This window comes from Apium graveolens, chromosome 1 (genome assembly GCF_009905375.1).
Source record: "Apium graveolens cultivar Ventura chromosome 1, ASM990537v1, whole genome shotgun sequence".
NCBI lineage: Eukaryota > Viridiplantae > Streptophyta > Magnoliopsida > Apiales > Apiaceae > Apium > Apium graveolens.
Genome location: NC_133647.1, coordinates 53,699,284 through 53,719,101, shown reverse-complemented (window position 1 = coordinate 53,719,101; position 19,818 = coordinate 53,699,284). Strand labels below are relative to the sequence as shown.

General features: G+C 35.9%; 1 non-coding gene across 1 annotated transcript; it reads right to left on the bottom strand.

Annotated features, from left to right (window-relative positions):
- Nucleotides 1–12,127: 12,127 nt before the first annotated feature.
- LOC141682435 (small nucleolar RNA R71) lies at nt 12,128–12,234 on the bottom strand. Its single transcript, XR_012559783.1, has one exon. It is a non-coding gene; the product is annotated as a small nucleolar RNA R71 (small nucleolar RNA).
- Between the last annotated feature and the right edge of the window lie 7,584 nt (nt 12,235–19,818).

Here is a 19,818-nt window from a genome sequence, read left to right as displayed (position 1 = left end):
TTTTGGGATTGATGGTCTCCAAGAGAGGGATCGAGGCCAACCCCGATAAAATAAAGGCAATCCTGGACATGGAACCACCAAAAACCGTCAAGGATGTTCAGAAGCTCACAGGAAGGGTTGCTGCGCAGGGGCGATTCATCTCCAAGTCAGGAGACAAGCTTATCGTTCTTCAAGTCCTTAAAAAACATTAAGGATTTTGTATGGAGTGAAGAAAGCAAGAAGGCTTTTGAGGAGTTAAAGAAATATATGGCCCAGGCCCCGTTGTTAGCCAAGCCAGCTTTGAATGAAGTTTTATACTTGTACCTGGCCATTTCAGAGAATGCCTTGAGCGCTGTATTGGTTAAGGATGAACTGAAAATCTAGAACCCTGTATATTATGTTAGCAAAATTCTGCATGGAGCTGAGTTGAATTATTCAACTATCGAGAAGTTTTCTTTAGCTCTGGTAATGGCTTCAAGAAAGCTCCGTCCTTACTTCCAGGCTCATCAAATTGAGGTTTTGACAAATCAACCCTTGAGAAATATAATCCAAAGTCCTAAGGCTAGTGGGAGACTAATCAAATGGGCAATAGAGCTGGGGGAATTCGACATCAAGTATAAGCCACGAGCGGCAATAAAAGCCCAGGCATTGGCTGACTTCGTGGTGGAATGTACCATACCTAACCAAGAAGTCGGGGGCAGGAAGATACCATACCTTAGGACAAGGAAGTTAATAAGGGGGACAAAGAAAAGGATAATGAGGAGAAAGAATATTGGGTTCTCTATTTTGATGGAGCATCAAAAACAAATTCAAGTGGGGCTGGTTTGGTTTTACAAAGCCCCGATGGGTTCTTAATTGAGTATGCCATGAAGTTAGACTTCCCAACCACAAACAATGAGGCAGAATATGAAGCTCTGATAGCTGGCCTCGGTTTAGCAGGGACACTTAGAGTCAAGAACTTAAAAGTCTGTGGAGACTCGAATCTGGTCATATCTCAGGTAAATGGAGAGTTTGAGGCAAGGGATGATACGATGGCTAAGTATGTCCACCTAGTAAGGGCTGTGATGACCCAATTCGATGAATTCCATATTGAACACATTCCAAGGGAGGAAAATTCTAAGGCAGATGCGTTATCAAAGTTTGTTTCATCCGAGATAGAGGAAATTTCGGGAAATGTATACTTCCGTGTTCTGAAGACACGGAGAATTGATGTTAAGCTTGTAGCTCCTATAGGTCTGGGGACTTCATAATTTGATCCCATTAAGACTCATATTCAAACCAGATGGCTGCCAAACGATGCCACTGAAGCACGGAAGTTGGCTGTTCGAGCACTAAGATACTCTTTAATAGATGAGATTTTGTATAAAAGATCTTTTGTGGTTCCTTACTTAAGGTGTCTCAGGCCCGATGAGGCACGTTTGGCTCTTGAAGAAGTACATGAAGGCATATATGGGCAACACTTGGGGGGCAGAGCATTAGCTCATAAGATAACCCATTTAGGCTTCTATTAGCCAGAAATGATGGCTGATGCCAAAGAATATATGAAGATGTGTGACCGCTGTCAGAAGCATGCACCTATTGTTAGACAATTCCCTGAGATGTTGACCTCCGTCAACTCACCTATCCCCTTTGCTATATGGGGAATAGATATACTGGGGCCTTTCCCAATGGCCACGGCACAAAGGAAGTTCTTGATTGTAGCCATTGATTATTTTACTAAGTGGATTGAAGCCAAGCCTTTGGCCAAAATCACAACTAAGCAATTTGCACAATTCCTGTGGGAAAATATCATGTACCGGTATGGAATTCCCCGCATCCTAGTCACTGACAATGGAACACAATTCAACAATGAGGAATTCAAGAAGTATTGTGAGGAGAATGAAATTGAGTTGCGATTCACTTCTGTGGCTCACCCGCAAGCCAATGGGCAAGCGGAAGTGGCAAATCGAATAATCCTGGATAGACTAAAGAAGAGGATCAAAAAGTCAAGGAATAACTGGGTGGATGAAATACTCCCAATACTATGGGCCTATAGGACTACCTGTAGAGTCACGACTAGAGCAACTCCCTGCATGTTAGCATATGGTGCAGAAGCAGTTGTTCCTGTGGAGATATCACATTCCTCCCCCAGGATTCAAGCTTTCAATGCTGAGAAAAATGAAGAAAGGCAAAGATTAGCCCTGGATCTAATTGATGAAGTACGAGATGAGGCACATGCGAAGATAGTGGAGTATCAGAAAAGGCTTCGTTCTACTACAGCCTAAGGGTTAAAGAAAGGTTCTTCAAACAGGGTGACTTAGTCTTGAGGAAGGTGGAAGCTTCTGGTGTAGGACAGAATGGGAAGCTTGCCCCAAATTAGGAAGGGCCATACAAGATCAAGAGTGTACAGGGTAGAGGAACCTACAAGCTGGAGACTATGGATGGTTTTGAAGTCCCGAGAACTTGGCATGCCCAAAACCTGAAGGTTTACTATGTGTAGAATAGTTAAAGTACGATTCTCACTTGTCATAGTGACAAGTAGGTTTAAAAGCACCTTGAAGCTTTGCTTGCTTAGGATTTACATGTTTTAGCTTTATTTTAAGGGTTATTAAGGCTTGTGTAAGGGATGAATCCCAAGAGTTGCCATAAACTTGTTTTAAAATTGTTTAGTTCATCTTATCATAGAACTGTTTGGTTCATACTATATATGGTTGGGTTTGCTTATATATTTTAGTACAAGTACGAGAAAAATAAGGGACAACTTTTTAAAAGGCTAACAAACTAATAGTACAAGTACTTGTAAGGGATAATAGAAAAGCAAACAAATAACTTAAAATAACATAATAAAACCCCGAAGGGTAATAAGTTCCCAATACAAATAAGTCAATACATAAAAACCACAATGGGGCAAATAAGTAAAACAAACTACTCAAGATCCTTGAAAAAGTCATCATCATCGTTTCCCCCATCGGCAGCAGTAGAAGGGGGAACGGGCTTATCTCCCATAGGATAAGCATCTCGAGGAGAAACACCTGTGGCCTCAGCGGAAGTAGTAAGAGTAGGAGAGAGAGGAATATCCTCAAGAAGAGGCTCTTGCCCAGGAATGGCAGGGACTGGATAGGCTGCGAGAGTCACCTCCGGGATCTTCTTCCCAATCTCCTCCACTATCTGCTCCCAGCAGCTAGAAAAGGTCTCCGGTAAGTTAGCATTGTACTCAGCATTCAGGACATCCTGAAAGTCCTGAGATGCCTTATACTCAGATATCACCTCAGCCCGGGCCCTCTGAGTATCCAGCTCCAGCTTACGAACTTTCTCCTTTTCATCCGCCAGCTCCTTCTCTACCTCACGAAAACGAGTGAAGTTGGCCTCCGAAGCCTTGAGATACCTGTCCCTATCTCTCTCAGCAATGATTAGGCTAGTCCTAACATCCTTCATATTTTAGAGGGCAACCTGGAGATAGGTATTCATCTGCACGAGCATATCCAAATACAGTAAGTATTTATGAAAGAATTGGAAAACAATAAAAAAGGACACGAGGAAGCGGCTTACAGAAGCCACAGCCTGAGCACCCAAACGCTCAATCTGTAGGTCATCATAGGACTCTACTATCTCGGCCCTGTCACGAGGCGTAATCACACTCTCGGACCAAACATGGGCAACCTCGGAACTCCCTACCACGGTGTCCCTCTTCTGAAGGCCCCAAGTGACGGTGAAAGGAGAGGTATCCTCATCAAGGCTAAGGGGCCTCTGGGATAAAAAGGTGGGGACGGCCTCCTTAATCATGACTGAAGGGCCGTCAGCAATCCTAACCCACTTGTCGCAGTGGGTCTCAACAGCAGAGCCCTTGGCAGCACGGGCTTCCCGCTTCTTGAAAATCGTGTCCAGAGCTGCCATAGCTGCAAAAAGATATAGGCACGTAAGAAGAAGGACAAAATAAGGAATTAAGAAAATGGAATAAAAGGGGAAAGAAATACCCTCGGGACCTAGGTCACTTAGACCTAAATTTTGCAAATTACCCTCTGAAAGGATGAGAGCGCAATGATGCAAGTTATCAGCTGTGATGGCCTAGATGGCCGAATCCTCATCTATCCCCAATTTTAGGTCTCTTAAAGACCCTTCTATACTTTTTGAGAAGTTGAGCCTGAAAAAATGGTCCCAACCCTCCTCGGAATCCAGAAACACATAAAACCACTCGCTCTTCCAAGTTGGATACGAGTCAGGGTTGGTGCCAGAAACAAAGCAGGAGCGGGCCAAAGATCTATGAACTATTTTGACCCATCCTTGATCCTCAGAAGCATTTACAAATTTAAATAAATAGAGAAAGACACAAACGTTGGGCTCAAAACCATGTTTACGTGATTGGGCCATATAGCAATGAATGAAACACCAAGAATTGGGTATGAGTTGGGTCGAACAGACTCGGGCTTCAGCCAAAAGGCGAAAAACGAAAGGAAGGAGAGGAAGGCGAAAACAGACATAAAAGGTTTCCTTATAGACCCGAATGGCCCAGGGCTTTGGGTAACAGGCCCTATCATTTGGGCCTGGAGCCTCGGCCCTATAAGGGTGAGAAATACCAAAGAGGCGAGCTATGATACCTACTTGTTCTGAACCAAATCTAGAAGGATAATTATATGCATCTAAGTGTAACATGTTAGGGAAGGCTTGCCCGAACTCAGTTAAAAGATCCCTAAGAGAAATAACTGAGGAATGGACGAGAGATTTTTTACCTCGGCTGGCCCTAGATGGACGGGGAACCGCTTGGGGAACCTGGGAGTGAGATGAATCGTAATCCGCCATGGATGAAGACTGAAACCCAAAAAGCTCTTGAAAATAATCGAAGAAGATGGAGATTCAAATGGAATCTTCAAAATGAGCCCAGAAAGCGGTGGTGTAGAATGCCGGAATTCGCTTTGCGGTGGCTATTCTTGAGAGAATATTTGCAGAGTGGAAAAATCTAGAGGTGAAGAAAATTTTGTGAAAGTAAAGTGTGAGAAATGAGCTCATACTTGACTCCTTATATAGATGAGCATGTGGAAGCTCAAACAGTTCTGGGCCAAAAGAAATGGGCCTAGTAAAGGCGGGAAGCCCATAAAGTTTGAATTTTGAAAAGATGTAGAACATTCTAAACCAAAAAAAAAAATTACTGAATAAATCGAGGCTTGAAAGCCCAACCACGCCTAGAGGACATGATTCCTGGGCATGGTACCAAACATGTCTCCTAGGCGTGGGTCTACAACGCCTAGGAATTATGGTAGTATTGGCTTTCAACAACGCCCAGGATGCATATTTCTTAGACGTTGTTAGAAGATTGTCTCCTAGGCGCGGATCAACAATGCCCAGGAAGTATCGGCCTCCAACAACGCCCAGGATGCATATTTCCAAGACGTTGTTAGGAGATTATCTCCAAGGCACGGATCAACGACGACCAGGAAGTATCGGCCTCCAACAACGCCCAGGATGCATATTTCCTAGGCGTTGTTGGAAGATTATCTCCTAGGCGCGGATCAACGACGCCCAGGAAGTATCGACCTCCAACAACGCTCAGGATGCATATTTCCTAGACGTTGTTAGGAGATTGTCTCCTAGGCGCGGATCAACGACGCCCAGGAAGTATCGGCCTCCAACAACGCCCAGGATGCATATTTCCTAGACGTTGTTGGAAGATTGTCTCCTAGGTGCGGATCAACGACGCTCAGGAAGTATCGGCCTCCAACAATGCCCAAGATGCATATTTCCTAGACGTTGTTAGGAGACTGTCTCCTAGGCGCGGATCAACGACGCCCAGGAAGTATCGGCCTCCAACAACGCCCAGGATGCATATTTCCTAGACATTGTTAGGAGACTGTCTCCTAGGCTTGGATCAACGATGCCCAGGAAGTATCGGCCTCCACCAACGCACAGGATGCATATTTCCTAGACGTTGTTGGAAGATTGTCTCCTAGGCGCGGATGAACGACGCCCAGGAAGTATCAGCCTCCAACAACGCCCAGGGTGTATATTTCTTAGACGTTGTTGGAAGATTGCCTCCTAGGCGCGGATCAACAACGCCTAGGATGCCTTGTGCAGTAAAATCCTATTTTTCTGATTATTTAATTAATTAGAAAATGGGCTGAAAATTGCTAATAATTCCCAATAAATAGGGAAACTAAGCATAAAATCCCAGAAAATTAGGGAAAATTAGAAAATAATTTTCAAAAATTATTTATGGTAAAATTTTGAGGAAAAAATCCCAGGATTAAGGGGAAAATTCCTGTAAATTTAGGAAAAAATCCCCGAAATTAAGGGGAAATTCCTGTAAATTAAGGAAAAATCCCCGAAATTAAGGGAAAATTCCTGTAAATTAGGGAAAAATCCCCGAAATTAAGGGAAAATTCCTGTAAATTAGGGAAAAATCCCCGAAATTAAGGGAAAATTCATGTGAATTAAGGGAAAATTCTAATAAATTAGGAAAAAATCTCAGAAATTAAGAGAAAATTCCTGAAAAATACTAGAAAATTTCTAAAAAGAAGGAATAAGGTAAGGAAAACAATAGAGAGATTCTAAAATAACCCTGAAGCAGTGTGCAAGGAAAATTGTTGTAAATGTGTAGGTCGCTCTACACTTTACGCAAAAACGACACCCTGTAAGGGAACAAATGAACTGAACTTCTGCGAAATCTTTTACGGTTTCCCAGAAGTTGGGGGGAAAAATGATATTGGCCTAAAATTAGCCTAGAAATAAAATTAATGATGAATTAATTATACCTGGTATGGTCCAGTAATGAAGCCCAATTAACGAGGCCCGAAACTCTGATTATTTATTAATTTTGTAATTAATAAATAAGGAAGATTAACAGCTCATTTAATGAGTCCAATCAGTGATATAAATCTATAAAAGATAGCCCCAAGGGCACCTACACCAACTAGGAATCTGATTCCTTTATTTTAGGACTTCTAAGTCTATCTAAAGTTTGAGAACTTGATCAACAAGTCTCCTATCCCTAGTCCAATTCAAGGACTCTCAACATCTATATAAAGGGATCTACCCCTCAATTAGAACTACATTTTTTGGCTTGATTCTCAAATTTGCATAGATACGTAGGCATCTCGTAAAGGCATAATTAAGCTACGAAACACGAGAGCAGCCATTAAAGGCCTTGAGCTCCTGAATCTTAGTAATAAATACATCAATTAATATACTCTAGTTTTTTATCCACAACAAGCATAAATCAGAAACTGAATAAAACTGCATTTTACCATTATTCAAAAAACAGAAACAGTTGATAAATCATTTATTCTATGATTATCAAAATAATAAAGAAATTTAGATAACAATTTAGATTGGAACCAATTATATTTCATGTTGTTTCCGATGGTCAGTCGTGAAACAACACCGGTATCCCGCAGCCATACCATAAGTATAGGTACTACCCGTATCCCGAAGACATACGGTACCTATAGGGCGCCAGAAAAGGCATAACTAGCCTTGAAAGATATTACAGCTGGACCATTATCTCGATCACCTACGTTGTAACCAGTAACCAGTAACCATTCCAATCTTAAAAACTTTTTATTGAAAAATGAGCTGAATCAATCGATATCCTAAATAATTTCATTCCCCCATTCACTTGGGCAGGAATACTCGCAACAAAATCATTTTTCTCAAAATCCAAAACATTTATAAATCCAGTAATTTGATAAGTAAAATCACTTAGCTATTCTGAACAAAAAATAGCAGAAGAATACTTGCATAAACAGAATCATTTAATTCAGCGATATGTAAAACATTTATCTATTATAAACTGGATAGGGAAAACAATACTTGCATGAAAAGATTTAAAATAAATATCACTTGAACAATAAGTGATGATAGGGATACTTGCCTTTAGAATTTAGTAGTTAGTCACACTTGCAAAGATGCATCTATTCTGGCATTCTGTCTCAAAATATCACCGTCCTTCATTTCAACACTTTACCGATGTGCTGCTTCTGCGATTGCTAGAAGCCAACTACCCAATACCATTCCATCTTATTCTTTATCCAACAACTTGTTCTGATTATCTCGAATGATCCGCATCTATAATTAAAAGATAGCACTTTAATCGTCTAAACGATAATTACTCGACAAACTACGCGCCAAAATCCTATCGCCTACCCATACGATAGCCCATACATAAAAAACACAGTCAAAGACAAGACTCATGACTCACATACGCATGTACCCACTTACCCATACTTTATTTAAATATTTATAAATAAAATTAATTGATTAAATAAATTAATCAATTAATTAAATCCATAAATAATCAATTAAAATAAATTATAAATAATTAAAAAAATATAGATTTTTGAAAATAATAAAAGAAATAATTTTTAGAATTTAAAATAATTAAGTAAATAGTTTTTTTAGAATTTAAAATAATAACTAAAAAAAATTTTAAAATTAAAAGAAATGATTTTAAAAAAAAGAGAAATTGAATTTTTGATTAAATTTAAATCATAAATATAGAAATAGAATTTGGTAAGGGTTTGGGGCTTTTTCAGATCAAATCCGGGTTTTAATTAAAACCAACAGGTCGGGTTGGGGAAACACCCGGGTTGGGAGTCAAGAACCCTACCGGAACATTCCCAGATTTCGGCGACGGTCGGGAATCCGGCGATGTTCCGACGGGGTCGAAATAGTCCCATTCCCATCATTTTTCAGCATAATTTTGGACAACATCTCAACAGAAATTCAAGGTAAGAGACATCAAGTATAAACGAACTATTGTTCGTCCTCTTTGAGCAACATCCAGCAAAAAAACCATTAATCCCGACGACCTCGAGCAAAGTCCGGCCACCAGCGATTTCTCAACCAAAATCAACGAGTTATACACAAAATCAAAGCTTAGGATCATACCATACTAATACATACATTCATATCATCAAACACTTGTTAAACAAGCCGAAGAATCGAATTGTAAACCGTGAAAAAAACATAATATCGACTTAATGATTTCATCAATAAAACAATAACAATTTGTATGTTTTTCGATTGTAATCAAGGTAATACAGCTATCTGCATCATTCAAATAAGCCAATAATCACACAAATAAAAAAACCCCAAATCTTGTCCAAGAACCCTAATATACGAAATGAAAATTTACCAAACGTTCATACGCTTTGATGGTATAATCAGGTAAGGCTTTTCAAGAGCTTTGATTTGGTTATCAGAGCGTTCAAAATCATTAACTACGGCTTCTGGAATCAAAGGTTGAAGATGAAGAACAAATTTTTACCCCCAAAATGTGTTCTTGAGTTTTCTTTTTCTATTTTCTGAATTTTGTTTTTAATAAAAAAAATGAAACAATCAAGATAATTACCCTATTTATATTTTTGAAAAAATGAATACCCCTAAAATCAATTAAGGGTGTTTTATTCCCAAAATTACAATAATTAAGCCCCAAAATAATAATTACGGGGAATAATTTTAAAAACAGTAAAATATAAAATTCGTATTAAAATTCCCTAAAATTGTGAATAATTTAAAAATACAAAAATACTGGCTATTTAAAATATGAATAATTTAATAAAAATAAAAACATGAATTTTGTGGGTTTTGACGTCCCGGTGGGGTCCCGGTCCGTTTATTTTCGAAAAACAAATATGACTCCTAAATTAACAGTAAGCACCGAAAACCCATAAAATACATTTAAATGCACATAAAATGAGATAAAACGAATACCTCGATAAATATGAACATAAATACGAGTCCAGATTGCAGATCGATCAATATAAATGCAGTTTAAACTCGTAACGGATATTCTATTGGCTCATATCGGATTCGAAAATACATTACTTAGCCGCTATGTAACTATGAAAATGATACCATTTAATATCAGATTTGGATAATTATCAAAACTGGACTTCTTATAAAATACTTTATACGAAGATAATGTAATAATATCCCGTCTTTCGATGATACGGGTTTTGTTAATTTATCAAAACGATTATCGTACCAAAAATTTTGCACCGGGACGCGTACAGGTCAAACCGTAATTCAGATAGAAAAAGTTAAAACATGGAAAATGTTCAGAATATCCATATTAGGTTCGGAAGGAGTTTTCGGAAGAGTTTCGGGTTGTAAAAATGTAAAAACAGTCGAAGTTGGACGATTCCCTGCTTTATAAAATAGTTTTATAATTACTTAGAAAATAATTAATAAATTCATAAATCATTATAAAATCATATAACAATCCAAAAATTACCAGGAAAATATCACAATTATCTATAATTTATTCTAAACATATAAAAATTAAAATACTCAAAGAATATCACATATAAACACCCAAACATCAATTCCACTTTTCATATAATTAACTAAAATTCACATAAAATCACGTAAATAATTCCAAATAATTATAATAATAATATTTGAAAATATGGGATATTATACTGTTTCTACTTTGATTCTAAAAGGGAAGACTTCCAGATTATTTAGGGCTGCTATATATATTCAAATAAGGTTATTTTTAATAGAGAGACGTACCAGAGCGCCAGGAGAGCCGTAAGAAGACCATTTTAGCACGGATTCAACGAAGACGAAGAAGATCTTGTTTTTACTTGTGAATCTTTGTTCTAAGTTGTAACTTGGATGCTAGTTTTCTTATTTGTGAACCTTACTCTTGTTTCATACTTGGTTTTATTCATTCGTTATAAAGACTATGTTTATTACACCATGCTTTTATCGGAACCCACGTTGATGATGAATCCGATTATGGGCTAATCGTTATCGTGGGGTTCTAGCGGATTTATTTATGGATTTCTTTAGGTAAATTGTTTGTATGCCTTAGTGTGCGGTGATTGTATGATAACCTAGTATTGGTTGTGCTTATTCGTCTTATAAGAGTCGCGAACTTGTAAGATAGCGTGTTAATTCTTAATGAAGCGACAGTGAATTTAAGAATTTAGAACTTGCCATGCTAGCATAGGTTCATGTGTTATTATTATGCATGATTCGTAGGTAATTTTACCCATCTTACTTGCCTTATGTAATCATGATAGATAACTTGTGCTTTAAACCTTTATGTTGTCAAATTCTACAGACATGTAGGGTCTCAATATAATTGGTGTCTATTCAGCTTCTATCTCTTTTGTGGATATCTGTTAGTATGTTCTTCATGCAACGAAAGTTGGTGATTAGCAGTTTCGTGTTATCTGATTAGTGTCATCACCATTGCATGCTAAGGTTAAGAATAATAAGGTTATTGAATGAAGTATTTAATGAAGTTAGAATCTCATGTTTGTCTCATATAATTCACAACAATCTTTACTCTCTTACTATAATCATTAGTATAATTCTTAGTATAAATAACCCAAAATTGTTACCGTCTTAGCATTGGATAATAACCATATCATCGGTGCATAGGTGCATAAATTACATAAGTTAACCAATTCAGTCTCTATGGGAATGAACTAGAAAAGATTCTATATTACTTGTGAACGCATATACTTACGTGAAATATTAGCGCGTGTTTTAGCCTAACAAGTTTTTGTCGCCGCTTCCAGGGAACAAAGTGTTAACTTTTAGTTTATGTGTTTGTCATCAGTGATCGTTAAAGTTCATTGACTCAGATATTGTTACTTACACACTATTTCTTTCTTGTTGTCTTTCAGGTAATCTAGCGATCGTTTATGCAAACGCGTTCACGAGTTTGTAGGAGAATTCTGGAAAAAGACGAGGAAGAATTTGTAGTTGATCGTAGGGAAGTTTTTGAGGATGAAGAGAAAGTAGCTAAAGAAGAGAAATTCGAAGAACCAACTTATTTAGAGATGAAGGAGCAAGCAGATAATTCTAAGGCTTTAATGGACTTTTCTAAGCCTAAGATCAATGACATTCAGTCAAGCATCATCAGGCCAGCCATCAAGGCTAACACTTTTGAGATCAAGTCAAGCACGATTCAGATGATACAGAACTCAGTTCAGTTTGAGGGTAATCCTACGGAAGGCCCAAACATGCACATCAGGGATTTCATCGAGATATTTGACACTTTCAAGTTCAACGATGTGTCTGAAGATGCCATTAAGTTGTGACTATTCCAATTCTCTTTGAGGGACAAAGCGAACATTCTCTACCACCGGCGTCTATCACCAAATGGGAGTATCTTTCTCAAAAGTTTCTCACTAAATTATTTCCTATGGCGAAGACTGCCGCAATCAGGAATGCTCTTACTCAATTTGCTCAGCAAATTGGTGAATCTCTGTGTGAGGCTTGGGATCATTATACGGAGATGCTTAGGAAGTGCCCACACCACGGCATGCCTGATTGGATGATCATAAACTATTTCTACAATGGTCTAGGTGTTAGTGTTTGTGCCCTAGAGACAACACTATGAAGTTTTAGTTTAACACATTAGGATTATTAATGTTTATGTTCTATAGATTATTCTCTTTATAATTTATTAATTATTAATTTACTACGATATAAATGTTAGATTAATAAATGTCCTTCGAATATGATATGCAATTCTATATCTCTAAGTACGTGACTTAGAAATGAGATTATAAGAATAGTATCAATATTCCTAAAGGTCCCAAGTCGAGTATTATTATTAAGGGACAATAATAATGCATTAAGACTGGTGTGTTTGTTTACTGATGATCACATCTCATTGATCATAGGTAAAGTGATACTAAAGTCAAAAACACAGGCAGATGTATATGTACATGGTGCTGGACAGACCCAATGTGAGATTCTACATGTCTTTTATGTCATAAGTAATTCTCACAATGATAATGATGTAATGGTCCTTAGACCTGAAGTCATTATATTTCTATACGAGAATTAATATACATTGATTCCATTAAAATTTATCCTTGACCGGGTAATGATAAAATTGGACATTAGGTATATTATAAATCGTATGAGAAATATGAATGATCTATATGGGTTTTAACCCTCCAATTTTAGGAGTGATATTATTGGCATCTTGTGTGAGCTAGACTATGAAATGTGTGGCCACACTCAAATGTTGATTTGATATGATAGTGTACTCATTAATCAAGGAAACTTGGATTTAAGTATGATGAGGATGACACATTACATGCCTCTAGTTTAATCTATAATATTTGGTTAAAGGGATTATATTATATTGTATATTATTCACAAAAGGTTTAATCGATCACCGATTCAATTATTATTACTTGGGTAGTAATGATGTATTACTAGATGCCGCTCATTGTTTATGATTTTAAATTAGATTTAATATTCGTTGCCAACGTAATAATAACCTATAGGGTCACACACTAAGAATGCTTGAAGGATTATTTAATTTAAATTGAAATTAAATTATATTAATATAATTCGAATTATTTATAATATTAATTAACTATGACTTAATTAAATAGATAAATATTGATATTCGAATTTACTAATATTAATTATGAAATTCAGTTGTTAAATAATTAAGTGTGATTTAATTATTATACAAATAGGAATTTCGAATTAATAATAACTCATAATTAGTTAAGAGTTATAATTCTTATTATACTCTCCATATAATATCTCTTGTGTGGCTGATTTTGTGAGCAAGACTTTTACTAAAACCCTAGCCACCAAGGGAGAAGATGGAGAGATCAAGAAGAAACGAGTTTGTGCTAGTACACATTTAATCCTTGAGTTCAACCATTCGTGTGGATACCGATAGAGTGTAGATCGCGAGAGCGGGATGCGTGGTAATTAAACAAGTTTTGGATATCCATTAGTCAACCAATTGGTAAAACTTCTTAAGTTAAACAATCTAATCTACGAATTAAATATATATTTTTTACATAATTCCTGCAGTGGGTTTCGAAAATTCTGATTATTTACGTTTTTAATTACTGTTTCTGTTGCGTTTATGTGCTCGAAACCCATCAATGGCATCAGAGCTATTTGCTAAAAGTGTTTAATTCTTTTATGTGTTTACTGGTTTTATGGTGATAACATGTATACAATATTCCATGACTATTATGTATGCGATTTTGTATGTTTTACATGTTGTTATGTTTATATATGCGTATATATATATATATATATGTTTTGAATATATGATATTCATTAGAGTTGTATAATAATATGATGATTATATAATTTGTATATATACTGATATATACATGTTTTGTGTTTGTTCTTATTATAAGAATCGTATTTGATACGATTCTGAATCGGATGCAGCGGATTTGCTGAAATCTGTGTCTGGTGTCCGATTTTGGCGAATGAATACGCTATTTCATATGGAGTCGAGTGTCTGAATGTAACTGATAACAAAAGTTATCAACGACTTATCAGTAAGGCATTTGATGTCGTTTAGGCCCTGTAATCTGCGATTTAATGTTATTAGATTTAATTTCAAATTTTCTGATTTTTTCAATATTTGGTTTCTATGATTAGATCATGATGGGTATGATATGTTAAGATCAGATTATGTGTTTTAACATGTTATTTTGTGTTAATTGAGCATGGTGGATGGTTATGGCTTATGACCTTAGGTTAATGGTTCTGTTTTTTCAAATACGGCTTGCATGTCGTTTAATCTTGTAATTATGAAATCTAGAATGTAACTCGAGTTCTTCTTGTAAGTTCATTAAATTAGTTTTCATATTTCATTCTTGTAATGTACATGAAGACATGAAGATTTGAAGATCAAGGGTAATCCCACACGGAGGCCATCCAAGGAAGCAATACAAGAAAGAAGACATGTAATAGATAGCCTGTATTTATTTTCCACCTTAGATTGACCTAGATTTTTGTCATTAGCTTGATAAAGATCACATAGGATGAAGCCATAACCAATCACGTTTATTTATTGCACTTTACATATATATGCGCATATGATTAATGTATGTGTAGAGTAGTTTATGATGCATGCTTAATTAGATTAAGGATGTATGTATTAGATACGACACCCATGCCATACTTGCTAAACAAGATAAAATCTGTAACGATTCAAGATTTTAAAATGAACAAATGATTATGAGACTCTCGTGTTTATGAAACACGGAATAAAATAAAAAATTTCTTTATTTCGGACATGGGGCAATTTTGTCAAAAGCGAGTTCATTGAACTTGTAAGGTTGTGGGTTTTAAGCGAGACCATTGTGACTCCCTCACTACCTAGAAATCAAACCATTGACGAATATTGATTTGAAATATTTTATTCAAGGAAAAATTGGGAATCTCTTTATGCTGGGAACATGATCGTTTTTAAATTAACAAGACCCTAAAGTTAATATTAAGTTGATCAGATGCCTTCCAATGAGTTCAATGCGTTAACCCCTAGATCGAATAGGAGTGGGTTCGCCAAAGCAAAGTACTCCTATCTATCGTGGGAGATGTGTTGAAGTATATTGATACTTTTTGACTATTGGGTTCGACTTAACTAATTTACCACAATAGGATTGTGAACTTAGAGGCATAGAGTTTGGCGAGATTTATTAGATAAATATGAACAATTGTTGTTCCACCAAACTATCCAAGAGTTATATAGTTGATATAATTGACAAATGTTGTCTACCTAAATAATCATGTTTTAGGAGAAAATCCAAAGCTGACCTAACGCGTGGTGAAATATGGATGTTGGCTCACTAGAAATGATATGGAAGATATTTTTTCCGAATTAATAGTTAGGGCTATTGATTTGATAAAAATAGTGGGAGATATATATTGTGAATATATATATGACTAATCACTTGAACATAATTTAATGATCATCTGTAGACCAAGTCATTTTATGCACTTTAATATTGTAGATATCAAATGACAAATAACTTCTTTATGTAATAGTCCTTGAGAAGGATAAGCTGACATGAAATAATTTCCTCGATTGACATGGGAACTTGGGGATTGTCCTCGGGTTCAAGGATGTCACTCAAACCCCTCTCTTATTTCTTCTAGTTGAGAATGAAATATGTGCAGAACAAAATGCTTACCAGAAGCAAATTAATTATGCAACTGATGTTTCATGTCTCATGCTTGTAATTATGAGTGCTGAGCTTTAGAAGCAACAAGAGCATAATGATGCTTATGATATGATTGAGCACCTTCAAAAGATGTTTGAAGGATAGGCTCGTCAGAAAGATTTGACAATAATAAGGCACCATACTTTTGCATTAATGGGAGAATCATATTCGGTTGGACCACATGTTCTAAAGGTGATAGGAATATGTACCTTGATATTTTGGGTTTCAAGAATGATCTAGAGACTCAGCTTGATATGATCAAACAATCTTTGAACAACTTCTATTCTCAGTTTGTTAAGAACAAAAGGAATGAGATAGACAGAACACTCACTGAGTTGTTAAGCATGTTTAGAACTGCTGAAAATAACACGGTAAAGGCATGAATTACGTCCATATTGATGATGTACACATGGAATGCAAGTGGACAGGCAAGGTGAAAATTTAATCTTATTCGGTGCCAAACCAAAGTCCAATCCCAAAGGGCTTTTGAAGCCTGATCTTGGTGTTGCTAAAAGAGATGATTGTCAATTCCGTGGAAATAACTGGATGATTAAAAGTTAAATTATCGGGCTTGTTTGGAAGATCTAAAGAAGAAGAGTAGAAATGGTCAAGCTTCAGGTATAGGGTTAGAATTGGTGCAAAAGTTGTTGCTCTAGTTGAAAGAACTCGATACCTAATGTTGCCCATAAGGCGAGATTGAGAACTTGATAAATTGTTATTACGTGCCTGCCTTTAGCGGATACATTAAGTCAATTTCTTGTCAGGACAAAAAAGGTTTTCATTTTAATTAAATAAACAATAGTTGTTATTCTATTTCAATGATAAGACTTATAATGTTGCACAACTAGTCAATAATTTATATGTTCTAAGTTGACTCAAATCAAACATTACCTCTATCATTATCGTTAAGCCATATTAATGAGAAAAGTATTTCTGAGTTACATATAGATGAATACTTGGATAAGTTTGATTTTGAATCATACAGAAGATGCAAACTTTGTCTCATTGGCAAAATGACTAAAGCTTCTTTTACCTGATCAGGTGAAAGGGCCACCGAATGATAATGACTAATACATAATGATGTATGTGGTCGAATGCGTATGATGGAAAGGGGTGGCTTATACTACTTCATAACATTTACTGATGATTTCAGTAGATATGGATATGTGGTTCTTAAGAAGAATAAATCCGATTCTTTTGAAATGTTCAGAGAATATAAGGCTGAAGTAGAAAATCAAACAAGGGAAAAGTATAAAAGTTTTACGATCAGATCATGGAGGAGAATACTTAAACCTCAATTTCAAGAGTTTCTTGAAGGAGTGTGATAGTGTATTATAACTTACTCCTTCTGGAACACCTCAATGGAATAGATTTTGAGAGGAGAAATCGTACATTGTTGGATATAGTGTGATTGATGATGAGTCAAGCGGATCTTCCATTCAGTTTCTAGGGTTATGCTCTAGAAACGGTTGCATATACACTTAACCAAGTTCCGACTAAAGCGGTTCAAAATACTCCGTATAAGATATAGAGTGACAAATATCATAGCATGTCTTTTATGAAAATTTGGGGACGTGAAGCATTTGTAAAATGTTTAGCCTCTGACAAGCTTGGACCAAAATTAGATATATGCTATTTTGTGGGATACCTAAGTGAGACTAGGGTATAGTTTTCTAATCCTTTCAAGAACAAAGTGTTTGTTGCTCGGGTCGTTGTATTTCTTGAAGGGAGAACTACTTTCTGAGAAAATCAGTGGGAGGATAATACATCTCGATGAAGATCGAGAACCACATGATAACATTGAACCAGAGTTAGAATAAGATCAGGATGTACATCAAAATGTTGAAAGTAATCATGTTCAGGAAACACAGGTTATTCGTAGATCTCGTAGGATTCACCATGAGTTCGGGAGAAATTATGGATTTCTTTTGACTCAAAATGGTGATGTGATGCTTACGGATAATGATAAAGCCTCTCACCTACCAAGATGCTATGAATAGTTCAGATTCCGAGAGATGGCTAGAAGCCATGAAATTCGAGATGGAATCCATGTATCAAAATAAAGTATTGACTTTAGTTGATCCACTCGAAGGGGTAAAACCTATAGGGTACAAGTGGATTTTCAAGAAGAAAACTTACATGGATGTTAAAGTACAGACCTATAAGACGCGACTAGTGGAAAAAGTTTCAAACAAAAATAATGGTATAGACTATGGTGAGACTTTTTCACCAGTTACTATGGTCAAGTCCATCTGGATTTTGCTAACAATAGATGCTTACTTTAACTATGAGATTTGGCAAATGGATGTCAAAACTGCTTTCTTATATGAGAGCCTTGAAGAGGATGTATATATGATACAACCTGAGGGTTTTTGTTGATCCAAAATTTGCTTATATAGTTTGTAAGTTGCTTCTATTTATTTATGAATTGAAGAAAGCCTCTAGGAGAATGGATATTCATTTTGATAAAATGGTCAAAGAGTTTGGATTTATTCAAAATGAAGATGAACTGTGTGTTTGCAAGAAGGTTGGTGGGAGCCATGTGACATTCCTAGGATTATATGTAGATGACATATAACAGATATGGAATGATATACCTTCTCTACAAGCTGTTAAGACTTGGTTGAGAAATAGTTTCTCGATGAAAGACTTAGGCGATGCTACCTATATATTAGGGATTAAGATCTATAGAGATAGATTAAAGAGATTAATCGACCTAGTCGGAGTACATACATTAATAAAGTATTACATCATTTTATGATGCAAGAGACAAAGAAAGGATATGTTTCGATGTCTCATAGGATAGTGATCTCAAAAGATAATTGCCCCCTAAATCATTTGATGATATTGGCCGTTTAAGAAAGTTCCAGATGCATCAGTAATTGGATCTATAATATGTACAATGATATATATATTTATCCTGATGTTTTGTATGCTTTGAGCACGATCAAATACCAGTCTAATCCAGGTGAGGGTCACTGGATAGTTTTCAAGAATATTCTTAAATACTTAAAGAGGACTAAAGATTTATTTTTGGTGTATGGAGAAGATAGGGAACTGGTTTTAAAGGGTTACACTGAAACTAGTTTTTTAACCTAATTTCTGGATAGACAAGGATGATTATGTGTCTATGTCGAGTTTATGTTTTGTCTAAATATAAGTTATGTTAGCTGGAATGGTTCACAGCAAGAACATTGATGATTCTCTAATGGAAGCCGAATATATTGATACTTTTCAAACTGCCAAGGAGACTGTTTAGGCATGTCCTTAAGCGATATCACCTTATTAATGAGATTAATGATCAAGGAGATATAAATGTAAAGCGCATAGTAATGATAGTGTTGCAGACCCACTGATTAAGGCTTTGTCGCAGCAGAAGTACGATGGACATACTAGTTCCATAAGTATTAGATATATGGGTGATTGGATCTAATACAAGTGGGATATTGTTAGTGTTTGTGCCCTAGAGACAACACTATGATGTTTTAGTTTAAGATATTAGGATTATTGTTACAACCGGTATTTTCATGTAATATTATTTGTGGATTTGGTATAATATTAAAGCCGAATGAAATATATTTAATGATTGTACGTTTGTGTGAATGAAAATTTCTGCATTATAAATTTGCTTTATGTAGTATATGATTTTTCAAAGCAAGAGTTTATTTAATTTCTTTATTTTTGATTTATAAGGAATATTCTAAGGCTTGGAAAAATTTTCTTTTAAAAGGTATTTTGTTCACAAATTTTAAAAATGATTTTATAAAGTCTCTAAAAATCCAAGTTATTTTATGATATAAATTTTATAATTTTTGAACTTGTATTTTATTTTATAAAAATAAATCATTATAAATTTTAGTTGTCATATTTAGCAAATTATAAGAAAGCCCTTGCATGCAAACCA